This window comes from Mercenaria mercenaria, chromosome 1, assembly GCF_021730395.1.
Source record: "Mercenaria mercenaria strain notata chromosome 1, MADL_Memer_1, whole genome shotgun sequence".
In the NCBI taxonomy this organism is placed as follows: domain Eukaryota; kingdom Metazoa; phylum Mollusca; class Bivalvia; order Venerida; family Veneridae; genus Mercenaria; species Mercenaria mercenaria.
Genome location: NC_069361.1, coordinates 115,472,081 through 115,484,193, shown reverse-complemented (window position 1 = coordinate 115,484,193; position 12,113 = coordinate 115,472,081). Strand labels below are relative to the sequence as shown.

General features: G+C 34.8%; 1 non-coding gene across 1 annotated transcript; it reads right to left on the bottom strand.

The window, feature by feature from the left end:
- Positions 1-1,195: 1,195 nt before the first annotated feature.
- On the bottom strand, positions 1,196-1,277 carry Trnas-gcu (transfer RNA serine (anticodon GCU)). The gene has a single exon. It is a non-coding gene; the product is annotated as a tRNA-Ser (tRNA).
- Between the last annotated feature and the right edge of the window lie 10,836 nt (positions 1,278-12,113).

The window sequence follows — 12,113 nt, the reverse complement described above, 5'->3', positions numbered from 1 at the left end:
CGGGGCCGCCAACACAACAGCGCTACATGACAAGAACACTTTTCGGTTATTTCAGTCACATTCATAAATCACTGTTAAAGGGTATCAAAAAAAATTAAGACTTTTAAGTAAAATATTATGAAATGATATCCTGACACAAAGAAATTTTAGACTGTTTTTAATTTTTCCTGAAAAACATATGGTTGCTGATTTAGGCGATCACCTTATGTCGCGTTGTGTACGTATATGTCGCGTTGTGTGCGTTTACTTGCGTAGTGTACGTTTATTTTGCGTTGTGTACGTTTATGTCTCGTTGTGTACGTTTATGTCGTGTTGTGTACGTTTATGTCGTGTTGTGGTGCGCGGTGCGGGGCTTTTGTAGCACATTTCGTTGCGTTGTCCTGGAGCGCACATCAACGCGTCATAATGAAATTTTGAAAGATTTGACGCACGCGTCAACGCGACAAAGTGACATAACGAAACATAATTCGATTGAAACACCAGAGTACCTTTTATTAACAGTCATACAGGAATATACGAACGGTTTCACTTTCGTTAAATCTGTAGAATTTCACTAATGCTCGTGAATCAAACAGAGTTAGTTATTCTTGCTTTGTTTTGTTGTGCTTTTTATATTAAAAGGATATTCTTAAAGCTCTTTTAAATTCAACAATTATAGATTTCTAGAGTGTAAATACAATACGGTATATGCTGCTAAGTGCAAAAAATGTAAAAGAAAATAACTTGTTACAAAAGAAGAAAAATATGACTTGTACGACAATCGAACCTGTGAAAATTATTTTCCCGAAATATAGATAGGCATTCTTTCTGCTGTACCGGCTGCACTAAACACCAATTGATGAAAACACTTAAGTTATGGTCCGCATATTATAACTCAGTAAAATATCTATTGTGTTCAGTATACTTTAATTAGATGAACGGTATATTGGATTTTTTTTGTAAGCAAATTGGAGATGATGCAATGTTTTAAAACTATGTCTGACCGGGATATATAAATGTGAAGTTTAGCAGGGTAGGCCTAATTTCTTAGAATGTTTCACATGTGTTTGTTACATGAATGAGTTAAGGCACATTTCTTTTATTTATTGGGCAACTTCCTTTCGTTAAAAAGCTTTATGCAATCAGGAGTTATTTCAAAATATTGTTCAGCCTGTAAAGTTGGATTGTTGTACAAAAATAACGACACAAAAAATATCGACGAGGATGGGATTCGAACCCACGCGGGCAGAGCCCAATGGATTAGCAGTCCATCGCCTTAACCACTCGGCCACCTCGTCAGATGTGCGGTATGTAAAATAGGTATATACCACTATAAGCTTTATCTTGATCGATATTTGCTTAAAGATGCACCACAAAATAAATGGATTTCTTATTTTGTATATCCATGATGGAAATTATGCATGAAGAAAATGAGAAATAACAAGTATCTAGTCACAAATTGACAGTTACATATAAGGCCAAGACAATTTGTTTAATGTCTAAAAATGTTATTAAATAAATGTAGTAGTACGCACAGTACTTGATGTATTAAGGTAAGTTGAGGCCACACTTTGTTTCTACAGTGTAAGATAGTTGTTATTCTATGTTTATAAAACTATACTGAGAAGAGAATGACTGAATAAGTTTGCAGATTAAATTGTGAAAACAGATTAATTCAAGGAAAGCCTAAATTGTCCACCTGTCATCTTGTAGAGTATTATCAGAATGATTTGCATGAAGTTCATGTGGGAGGAAAAAGTAGGTCACTAGGTCGTGGTGGGTCTTTAAACTTTCAATTTCATAGTGATAAACATGAAGTTCATGGACAGCCTAGAACAACATTTTGAATTATTGTGATTTCCCTAATTCTCATTAAGTGCTACGAGGGATACAACCCAGTTATAATTAAAACCTTTTTTGTTTTGTCGAGTACAGTGGTCTTTTACCATATCCTCTTCTTTTTATTTTTGGTGTTCTTAGGCCTTAAATATGCTCCTACTTACTGTACCCCCCGACAACAAAGTTGTAAGGGGGGGGGGGGGGTGTATACTAGTTTCAGGATGTATGTCTGTCCGTCTGTCCGTAGACGCAATCTTGTGCGCACCATCTCTCCTCATCCCCTTGACAGAATTTAATGAAACTTCACACAAGTGATCAGTACCAACATACCAACAGTAGTTGTGCATGGGGCATGTTAGGTTCTTTCAGAAAAAAAATTTGCAGAGTTATGGGACTTTGTTTTTTTGTTACTATACTATATACATAGGCACAATCTTGTGCGCACCATCTCTCCTCATCCCCTTGACACAAGTTAATGAAACTTTACACAAGTGATCAGTAACAATAGTAGTTATGCATGTGGCATGTTAGTTTCTTTCAGCGACAAAAGTTGCAGAGTTATGGGACTTTGTTTCTTGTTAACATACTATGTGCATACAGTCTGCATATGCAATCTTGTGCGTGCCTAATCTACCAAACCCTTGCACACAATTTAATGAAACTTCACACAAGTGGTCAGTACCAACCCTAGTTGTGCATGGTGCATGTTACATTCTTTTAGATAAATATTCTGCATAGTTATGGGACTTTGTTTTTTGTTACTATACTGTATACATACAGTCTATATACATACAGTCCACATAATTATGCAGTCTTGTGTGCGTCCGATTGCAATGTACTGTGTCAGTGCATGCGGGGGGTACATTCATCACCTCTAGTGATAGCTCTAGTTCCATTTGACAACAAAAAATATATCCATGCAATTATTTTAAACTGGCTAACAGACAAATATTATGTCACTTCACTGGACAACAGCGGGTTGTATTTTAAAACATTTGTACCAATTAAGCCTATGACCAGAAGATTTTCTACGACATAAGGTAAGTGGACCTTAATCTGCAGAACTATTGAACTTTGAACTACGAAATATTGAACTTTTTTCTTGAATAAAAACGAGTAAAACACGAGGTCTGAATACAGACTAAACGGACCACAGGACTTCAACAAGCTGAACAGGATGTAACGTTGGGCAATTGATATTTTACATTTATTGTTTTCAATACGACATGCATTTCGATCACATTTTCGTAGTCTGTATTCAGTGATTCTCTGGACGTAACTCTTGAAGGTGTTCATTTGAGCCGTGCCATGGGAAAACCAACATAGTGGGTGTGCGACCAGCATGGATCCAGACCAGCCTGCGCATCCGCGCAGTCTGGTTAGGCTCCATGCTGTTCGCTTTTAAAGCCTCTTGGAATTGGAGAAACTGTTAGGGAACAGCATGGATCCTGACCAGACTGCGCGGATGCGCAGGCTGGTCTGGATCCATGCTGGTCGCAAACCCACTATGTTGGTTTTCCCATGGCACGGCTCATTTCATAATAATTGAATAGATTTACAAGTTGGTAGCCCGAATGTTAACCATTAATATTGCAACAAATATTATATCCTATGTATACTGGTTAGAACGTCCTAAGTTAAAAGAAAGTATATGTATGATGTTTTTATTTTTAATCCTTTTTAGTTTAAACATCACACCGATACAATTATTAGTTATATGGCGACTTTCCAGCTTTTGATGGCGGAAGTAGATACCTGGATGGCTTCCTCACATGAAGATTTCAACGCTCTAAGCAAGCTCCGGCGGGGGGCAAGTGATTCAAAATTAGGGACCTTAACCACTTGGCCACGGATGCTCCTCAAGATACTAAATAATTAAGTAAACGTATACGTTGAACATAAAGGCAAAGTACACCCCCTAAACTATTGGAATCTGCATGGACAAACTTGCAACCACCATTGTTGAACTCGACATAAAATTTGTTGTACATAATTATCAAGTTTGCATACTTGTTCAGTGTTTGTATTTCCCCTCAAATGGGAAAAATAAAATCGCAAATGAATGAAATATAAAACTGCTATGGTAATGCTGACCATTATTTTTCAACTTCAATCAAGATAATACCTTATCAACCAGCCCCGACTTTCTTAATAACGGATAAATGTCTCTGTATGATATTCAGCAAATCTTAACTCTTCGCAAATATTTACTTTTCTGATGTTTGTTTACTTCTAAACAATGTTCTTTTTAAAAGAATATATATGTGCAAACACTGTTCCGTTTATTAAGAAATGGTCTAAACTTCATCATACTGAATTTGCAACAAAGAAACCAAACCAAAGGGTCTGAATAAAATTATGAAAATACTGCCAATCTTACGCTAAATACATATGTACGCAGAAAGAGGTATCAGAATAAATAAAACCTTCAAATGTAATTATACGTTAGGGCAATCCTTTTACGTGATATTCAGATGAAACTCTTAGCAGCTTGCCGAGGTCTTTAAGGATTATACACTTAAACAATATCATGACTACTGATTAAATGACATAATATTTTTTAATAATTTTCGACACATTAACCGGAATCAATACGACATGAACACTTAGATAAATACATTGATACTATACATTTACTATTATATATTTATTACAAATATTAGACACATAAAGAAGTAAATGTACTGAAAACAGACTTATCGACTGACAAATTACACACTTGAAAAAACGAATAAAGGAATTACAGCCCGTAACTTGTTTATTTTTCTATCCATGTTTGTTATATATATTTGTATCTTTATCTGGATCCAGACCAGCCTGTGCATCCACGCAGTCTATTCAGCATCCATGCTGTTCGCCAACGGTTTCTCTTATTGCAATTGGCTTTGAAAGCGAACAGCATGGATCCTGACCAGACTGCACTATGTTGGTTTTCTCATGGCGCGGCTCAAAGTTTGAAACGTGTAATGCTCTGAATTCTAATATGTTTGTCTCTTAAGCTAGAATGATGTCACGTTAACGTGCGGTGACGTCAAAGTTTATGTTGCGATCAAGAAAGAGCGCTACTATACTTTATCTACTGTTTTAGATTGAAGGCATATTAGAATTGAAATTTTTTTATAGCAAAACCGTGTTTTAACACTATTTATACACTCGGGCGGTAAAACGTAGTACAAATAATACAATATACGCCAGTATAACGCCATCTGTGATAAATGTGTAAAGCACTCTTTGCTATAAATTATTTTAATTTAACACGTTAACGGTATGAAATATTTCTTTTGTTTTTGTTGTTAACGTCGCAACGAACAATTTTATAGGTTATTAGCTTTGTATCGGAAATATGCACGAGTTCTTAGCAATATTGCGCGACTTAGGAGCGCAATTTCTTCGCTGAAGAACGAGTGCATATTCGATGCAAGATAATACTTTTATTACATACACTCAAGTTAAATATGTAAATATCATAATTTGTTCAATAGCTGAACGGGATTGACATATCGAACTAAATAAAAATTTGACAACCACTGATTTACGTCACGCCGATATGAATTCAGCGTCGGTTGGAAAATATTGACGTTCCGGTACCATGTAACTACGGGAACAGAACAGAGTATTATAATATGTCATATGGGGACTTTCCAGCTTTGATGGTGGAGAAATACCTAAGGTCTGCATCACGAGCGGGCACATGAGAAGAACCACCGACCTTCTGTAAGTCAGCTGGGTGGCTTTCTCACATGAAGAATTCAACGCCCTGAGTGAGGCTCGAACCCACAACGGTGAGGGGCAAGTGATTTGAAGTCAGCTACCTTAACCACTCGGCCACTTATGTAATAATGGATGTACATAAGCATGAACAGAAACCTGGCTACAATGAGCTGTGTCGCTGTAAAAAGGACCATCATGCAGGTATATATTGAAAGTAATATTTTGCGAATTTGTTATACAATTGTAAGCATTTTTCCCTAAAGTGACATGTTACACACTTTTTTTCCACTTAGATAATGTGAGACTTTTTTTATTTCGTTTAAACGAAATCATTTCGTTTTAACGAAATAACTATTTCGTTTAAACGAAATCATTTCATTTAACGAAATAAGTTTAAACGAAATGATTTCGTTTTTACGAAATAACTATTTTGTTTAAACGAAATGTAACTTATTTCGTTTAAACGAAATCATTTCGTTTTAACGAAATAGTTATTTCGTTTTAACGAAATAGTTATTTCGTTTTAAACGAAATGATTTAGTTTAAACGAAATAGTTATTAACGAAATAAAAACGTCTCTCATTACCTAAGTGGAAAAAAAGTGTGTAACATGTCACTTTAGGGGCACCGTAGTACGTAGTCAGGCAACATTTACATGGAGTCTCAAGTACTAAGTTTCAAACAAAGTCAACGTACGTGGTCAGTCTTGTTAGAATACACATTACTGAAACAGATTCATATAAAAATTTCATTACTTAATATCAATAAAATATGCCCTGACAAATAGATTACAAGCAACATAAATATGTTATTCATTTTTTTAAATCAAACGGCAAAATTTATTAAAATATAATTTATATATGTTTTGATTACTATCTACTGTGTAGATATCCGCAGCATTTAAAGAAGCCGACAAATTAAATGTAGCTTTTATATGTGATAAAGTAATAAAATTGTTATTAGTAAATAATTGTATTTGCATTGTTTTCTTATCATATATAACATTTAGAAAGATCAATATTAGTTTTATTGCATAAGTTTAGTACATGTTGCATTCAAATCAGATAAAATCTTCTTGTGAACATAATTTGCAAAAGTTAAAACTTACTTTTTTCTTTTCGGTGCCAGTAAAATTATTTTCATTTTCTGACATTGAGACTGAATTATTCTCCTCCCTCTATGGCTTAATCAACTAATTAATTTATTAATTAAATAAATATTTAATAGTTTATTTATTTATTTAATACAATTGTCACAGTTGTCAATGCATTGAAACATGTACGAATTTTAAACATTATTTTTCTATATCATTTATAATGTTAAAAGACAGCAGAAATGGCGTATACATTTTTCCAGTTTTATTATCTTAGATAGCAAATGAGAATCAGATAAGAGCTTCTTTATTACTGCGTTTTATAGATATAGATTGTTTGGCTTGCTAATTCTATTTTCTACATTACTTTGCACTCACTTTGCATATAGTTGTCCATATATTTCTACCAGGGACTATTTCAGAAGATTTTGGTATGAAGACGCACGTAAATATATAATGGTTGGTTCTATTAGCATGTCATTTAAGCACATGTAGGGTGCCCGAGAGAGTGTCAATTGGACCATAAAAATAAACTGAAACTCAACTGAGAAGGTTTTGCACATTATACAAACACTTTTTACCAACTGAAACAACATTTGACTTAATTTTGATAAATTAATGTAATTGGATTTTTTTGACAAAATGACATATTAATTCTAACATATTCTTGTGTGACATTCTTCAGTAACTTAGAAATAAAACGTAGAAAGAGGCGGAAATATAAAGTTTTAAAAATTTTAGAACTGGTGAAAAATAAGGAAAACTAAAATCAGGAATATCTTATACCCTAAAAATCAAATGATGGCTATTAAGGGCACAGTGAAGTCACTAATCTGTCTGTATATGACCAAATATAGTATTTGGCAAAATTAGATCACTAACAGAGAACCTCCTTTTTGAAGAGTATTCAATTCCTACCATAAACCTACATTGTAGAAAGAAATTATTTTATGAAAATTGTGCTTTAACCATTGACACCCATTACGAAAACTTGCGTGATGTCCTAATCATTTTAAAATCAGTCTAGCAAAAAAATCAAGCAAACGACCGAAACGTTTTATTTGATGAATTTTCTAAGTATATTCTGAAGTTCCGGAAAAAAATCATGGTTTAATCAAATTCTACAATGCAGAAAGGTTTTTGATCCAACGTGCAGAAGTACCTTAAACATTCCTGTGTGTTGTGTCACAGAAGTACCTTAAACATTCCTGTGTGTAATGTCACAGGAGTACCTGAAACATTCCCGTGTGAGCGTCACAGAAGTACCTTAAATATTCCTGTGTGCAGCGTCACAGAAGTACCTTAAACTTTCATGTGTGTAGTGTCACAGAAGTACCTTAAACTTTCCTGTGGGTAGCGTCACAGAAGTACCTTAAACATTCCTGTGTGTAGCGTCACAGAAGTACCTTACACATTCCTGTGTGTAGTGTCACAAAAGTACCTTAAACATTCCTGTGTGTGGCGTCACAGAAGTACCTTAAACATTTCTGTGTGTGGCGTCACAGAAGTACCTTAAACATTCCTGTGTGTGGAGTCACAGAAGTACCTTAAACATTTCTGTGTGTAGCGTCACAGAAGTACCTTAAACATTCCTGTGTGTAGCGTCACAGAAGTTCCTTAAACATTCCTGTGTGTAGCGTCACAGAAGTACCTTAAACATTCCTGTGTGTAGCGTCACAGAAGTACCTTAAACATTCCTGTGTGAAGCGTCACAGAAGTACCTTAAACATTCCTGTGTGTAGCGTCACAGAAGTACCTTAAACATTCCTGTGTGTGAGTCACAGAAGTATTTTAAACATTTCTGTGTGTAGCGTCACAGAAGTACCTTAAACATTCCTGTGTGTAGCGTCACAGAAGTACCTTAAACATTCCTGTGTGTAGCCTCACAGAAGTACCTTAAACATATCTGTGTGTGGCGTCACAGAAGTACCTTAAACATTCCTGTGTGTAGCGTCACAGAAGTACCTTAAACATTCCTGTGTGTAGCGTCACAGAAGTATCTTAAACATTCCTGTGTGAAGCGTCACCGAAGTACCTTAAACATTCATGTGTGTAGCGTCACAGAAGTACCTTAAACATTCCTGTGTGTAGCGTCAAAGAAGTACCTTAAACATTCCTGTGTGTGAGTCACAGAAGTATTTTAAACATTTCTGTGTGTAGCGTCACAGAAGTACCTTAAACATTCCTGTGTGTAGCGTCACAGAAGTACCTTAAACTTCCTGTGTGTAGCGTCACAGAAGTACCTTAAACATATCTGTGTGTGGCGTCACAGAAGTACCTTAAACATCCCTGTGTGTGGCGTCGCAGAAGTACCTTAAACATTCCTGTGTGTAACGTCGCAGAAGTACCTTAAACATTCCTGTGTTTAGCGTCACAGAAGTACCTTAAACATTCCTGTGTGTGGGGTCACAGAAGTACCTTAAACATTCCTGTGTTGCAATTTGAAACAAAAGCTTAGAAAATAAAATAGGTGGTCATATAGAAAGAAGAAAAACAACAGACTAATTTCCTTTAAGTTTTTCAATCAACAGATATATAGAAATAGCCCGAGGATGAGGCAGTTTAAACCACTGAACCGGAGTAACACTTCAGTACTCTACTTGGTTCCAAAGCAGCACAAAGAGCAGTCGCCTTAATTCATCCATAAATGTAATTATATAACATTTCATATGGAAATAAAATGAACATCTATAACAATTTTCCGACCCAAAACGTTTTTCGAGGAGCATGGGATTCAAGCCCTGGCGGACAGAGCCTAACGTTTTAATTACATACTAAATAGTTCTTGCGCAAACAGAAGCTTGGTATGTAAGTAATAAAATGGAAGCACAGTGCACCCCAAACACAGCTATAGAGCCAGGCATCACTAAAGCGTCACGTCATATTCCTTAAAACCATTTGTGAAATAGTTTTAATATTCACATAATACAGTAGCCAAGCTAATAAATGTTTTTCATATGAATTTCGTAACTTACTTAAAGAAATACGTGAAACATAAAAAAGCTCCCATAGGACTTGGATAATCAGAACTAAACATTTGCAATTTCAGCATCTGATAGGTAAAATAAACTTATGAACAAATTAGATACTTCTACTTAAAACTTTCATTACGTTAAAATATCTCTCAGACATTGTAGATTTTAACTCAAACGTTGAAAGAATGAAAGTAATTTACTATTCACTTAATTATATCCTGTCATATAGTTATAAATTTAAACAAAAAACTTTATCAATATATTAAGTTTGTTGTGTTTAGCGTCGCACTGACACATGACACTATTATAGGTCATATGGCGACTTTCAAGCTTTGATGGTGGAGGAAGACCCTATGTGCTCCCCCGTGCATTATTTCATTATAGACGGGCCCCTGGGTAGGACTAGCAACCTTCCATACGCCAGCTGGATGGTTTTATCACGAAATATATTTAAGATACTTATGTTTAATGAGGCAATGTAATTGTGATTTGCATCGTAGATATCCAGGATAGCGCAGATTTGATAAAAATACATTGTATCAGAAGTCATTTTGTCATCCACTTTTGATTATTGCGTAAAACGTTGCAGTTACTTGTGGAGAACACATATTAAGTACTTTTTCAGAATTAAGGAACACTAGGTTTACTACCAGCCAATTTATGTAACTGATACACTGTCAAAACATATAGATATAGAAATCCTAATCCCTTCAAAATGCGACAAGTCTTTATTATTAAATTTGTATAAATTTCAGCCGTGAATATTACATACAACTTTAAAATTTCAGCTGTGAATGTTTCATTTACTTTGTTAATGATAAATGGGCTTGACGGCGTAGAGGAGGTCCTGAAGACAACTGGTTATCTCTTTGTGGTATGGAAAGACAATGAACTGCAATGGACACCATCGACTTTCGGCGGTCTAACTTCAACGTTTTTCCCACAGGTGTGTTTTTGTCCAAAGTAAAAAGGTGTTTATTTGATGACTTAAAATTCACTGTTTGTAGCTTCGAGCATTAACAATACTTCATTGTTCAAATTTCATATTCGATAAAGATCTAGATATATTTGTTTGCTGATAAAAATGAAAATTTCAAGAATTTTAGGTTTAGAGAGTTATTTTATATATTGACGCCGCATTGGTAAAGTTGGTAGATATTGGTTAAAAACGACTATAAAATCTGGATAATTTGTTATTTAACTTAGCACATAATGTCCCAATATTAAAAGTAACAGGTTTCCGTACTGAGGAAATATTTTACCCAGATGTCGGAACAATAATATAAATGAAGACTTTGGAATTTTAAATAAAGCGTACATTAAACATATGAAATATCCATCTTCTTATATTCGGTTAAGGGTGAGATATGGAAACCTAACATTGCTTTAAGAGATTCATACACTGACTATCAAGAGCTGGGACTGGACTGAATGTTGAAGTCGACAGTGATGGAACTGTAACGTGGTATCCCTTTCAGGTACATGACTGGTCTTTCGAATAAATTGTAAAACAATAAATTTGTAAACATTCTAAAATATAAAAACTAAAAAATTCAGTTCGAATATAAGTTTTAATCTGTATCATTATTATCTACTATAGTTTAAACTCGGTATCTCGAATTCTGAGGGATGAAGCGTTTTATTTCGAGTTAACCGAAATTCTACTTAAAATAATACTTTCTATTCATGTGTTCGAAAATGGACTCGAAATTGTCTTTGACATGAGATAGTCGGAAATTTGACATAAATGAGTTCGATATATCGCGTTTCTATTATATTTTGTTATAGTAGAAATGTAGTTTTAAATTCATCGTCAAAACGAATACAGTTTACATGAAGTTTATCAATATTCTATATAAATGTGCTATTTGATTACCGACTGTCATGATTTTTTTATTCACAGGTGTTCATGTCAACATATTCTGTTGACATAACGTTGTTTCCATTTGATGTACAAACGTGCCAGCTGATATTTGTAGGATGGAGTTACGGAAAGGACGAGGTTGGTAGTAATATATCATAATGAATTAGTACAGTCATGAAAACCTTAATTGCTAGCATGGAGATAAGGAAAAGATTCAGTAGTTAGCGATACAATGCAGTTCAGTAGTAGAGCCATGCCTGACTTAGACTGGAAACATGGAGCTGCAAAAAAGATAAGGTTTGGTGCGATACAAGGTATGTCGGTAGTATCCTACAGATACGGACAATAACAATATGCAGGCAGCGTTTAGTAGGAAAAAAAAACATAAAAGAATCCATAGTTATCGAAAAGCTGCGGAAGCACTGGTTAAAATCTGTTATATTGGGCTCAGTAGGGGACTGTTATGAAGATATGATAGAATTAGCTAGGGATCATGGTAAAAAAACATTGTGAAATATGTTGTACATCATACTGTGGAACTAGCAAACGAGTGTGCTATGGAACTGTGGTTAAGATGCAAGGTAACTATCTGAGGTCTGTAGTATGGTAAATATTTTATAGAACTGGCATAAGTTTGTATTAAATCATTGTA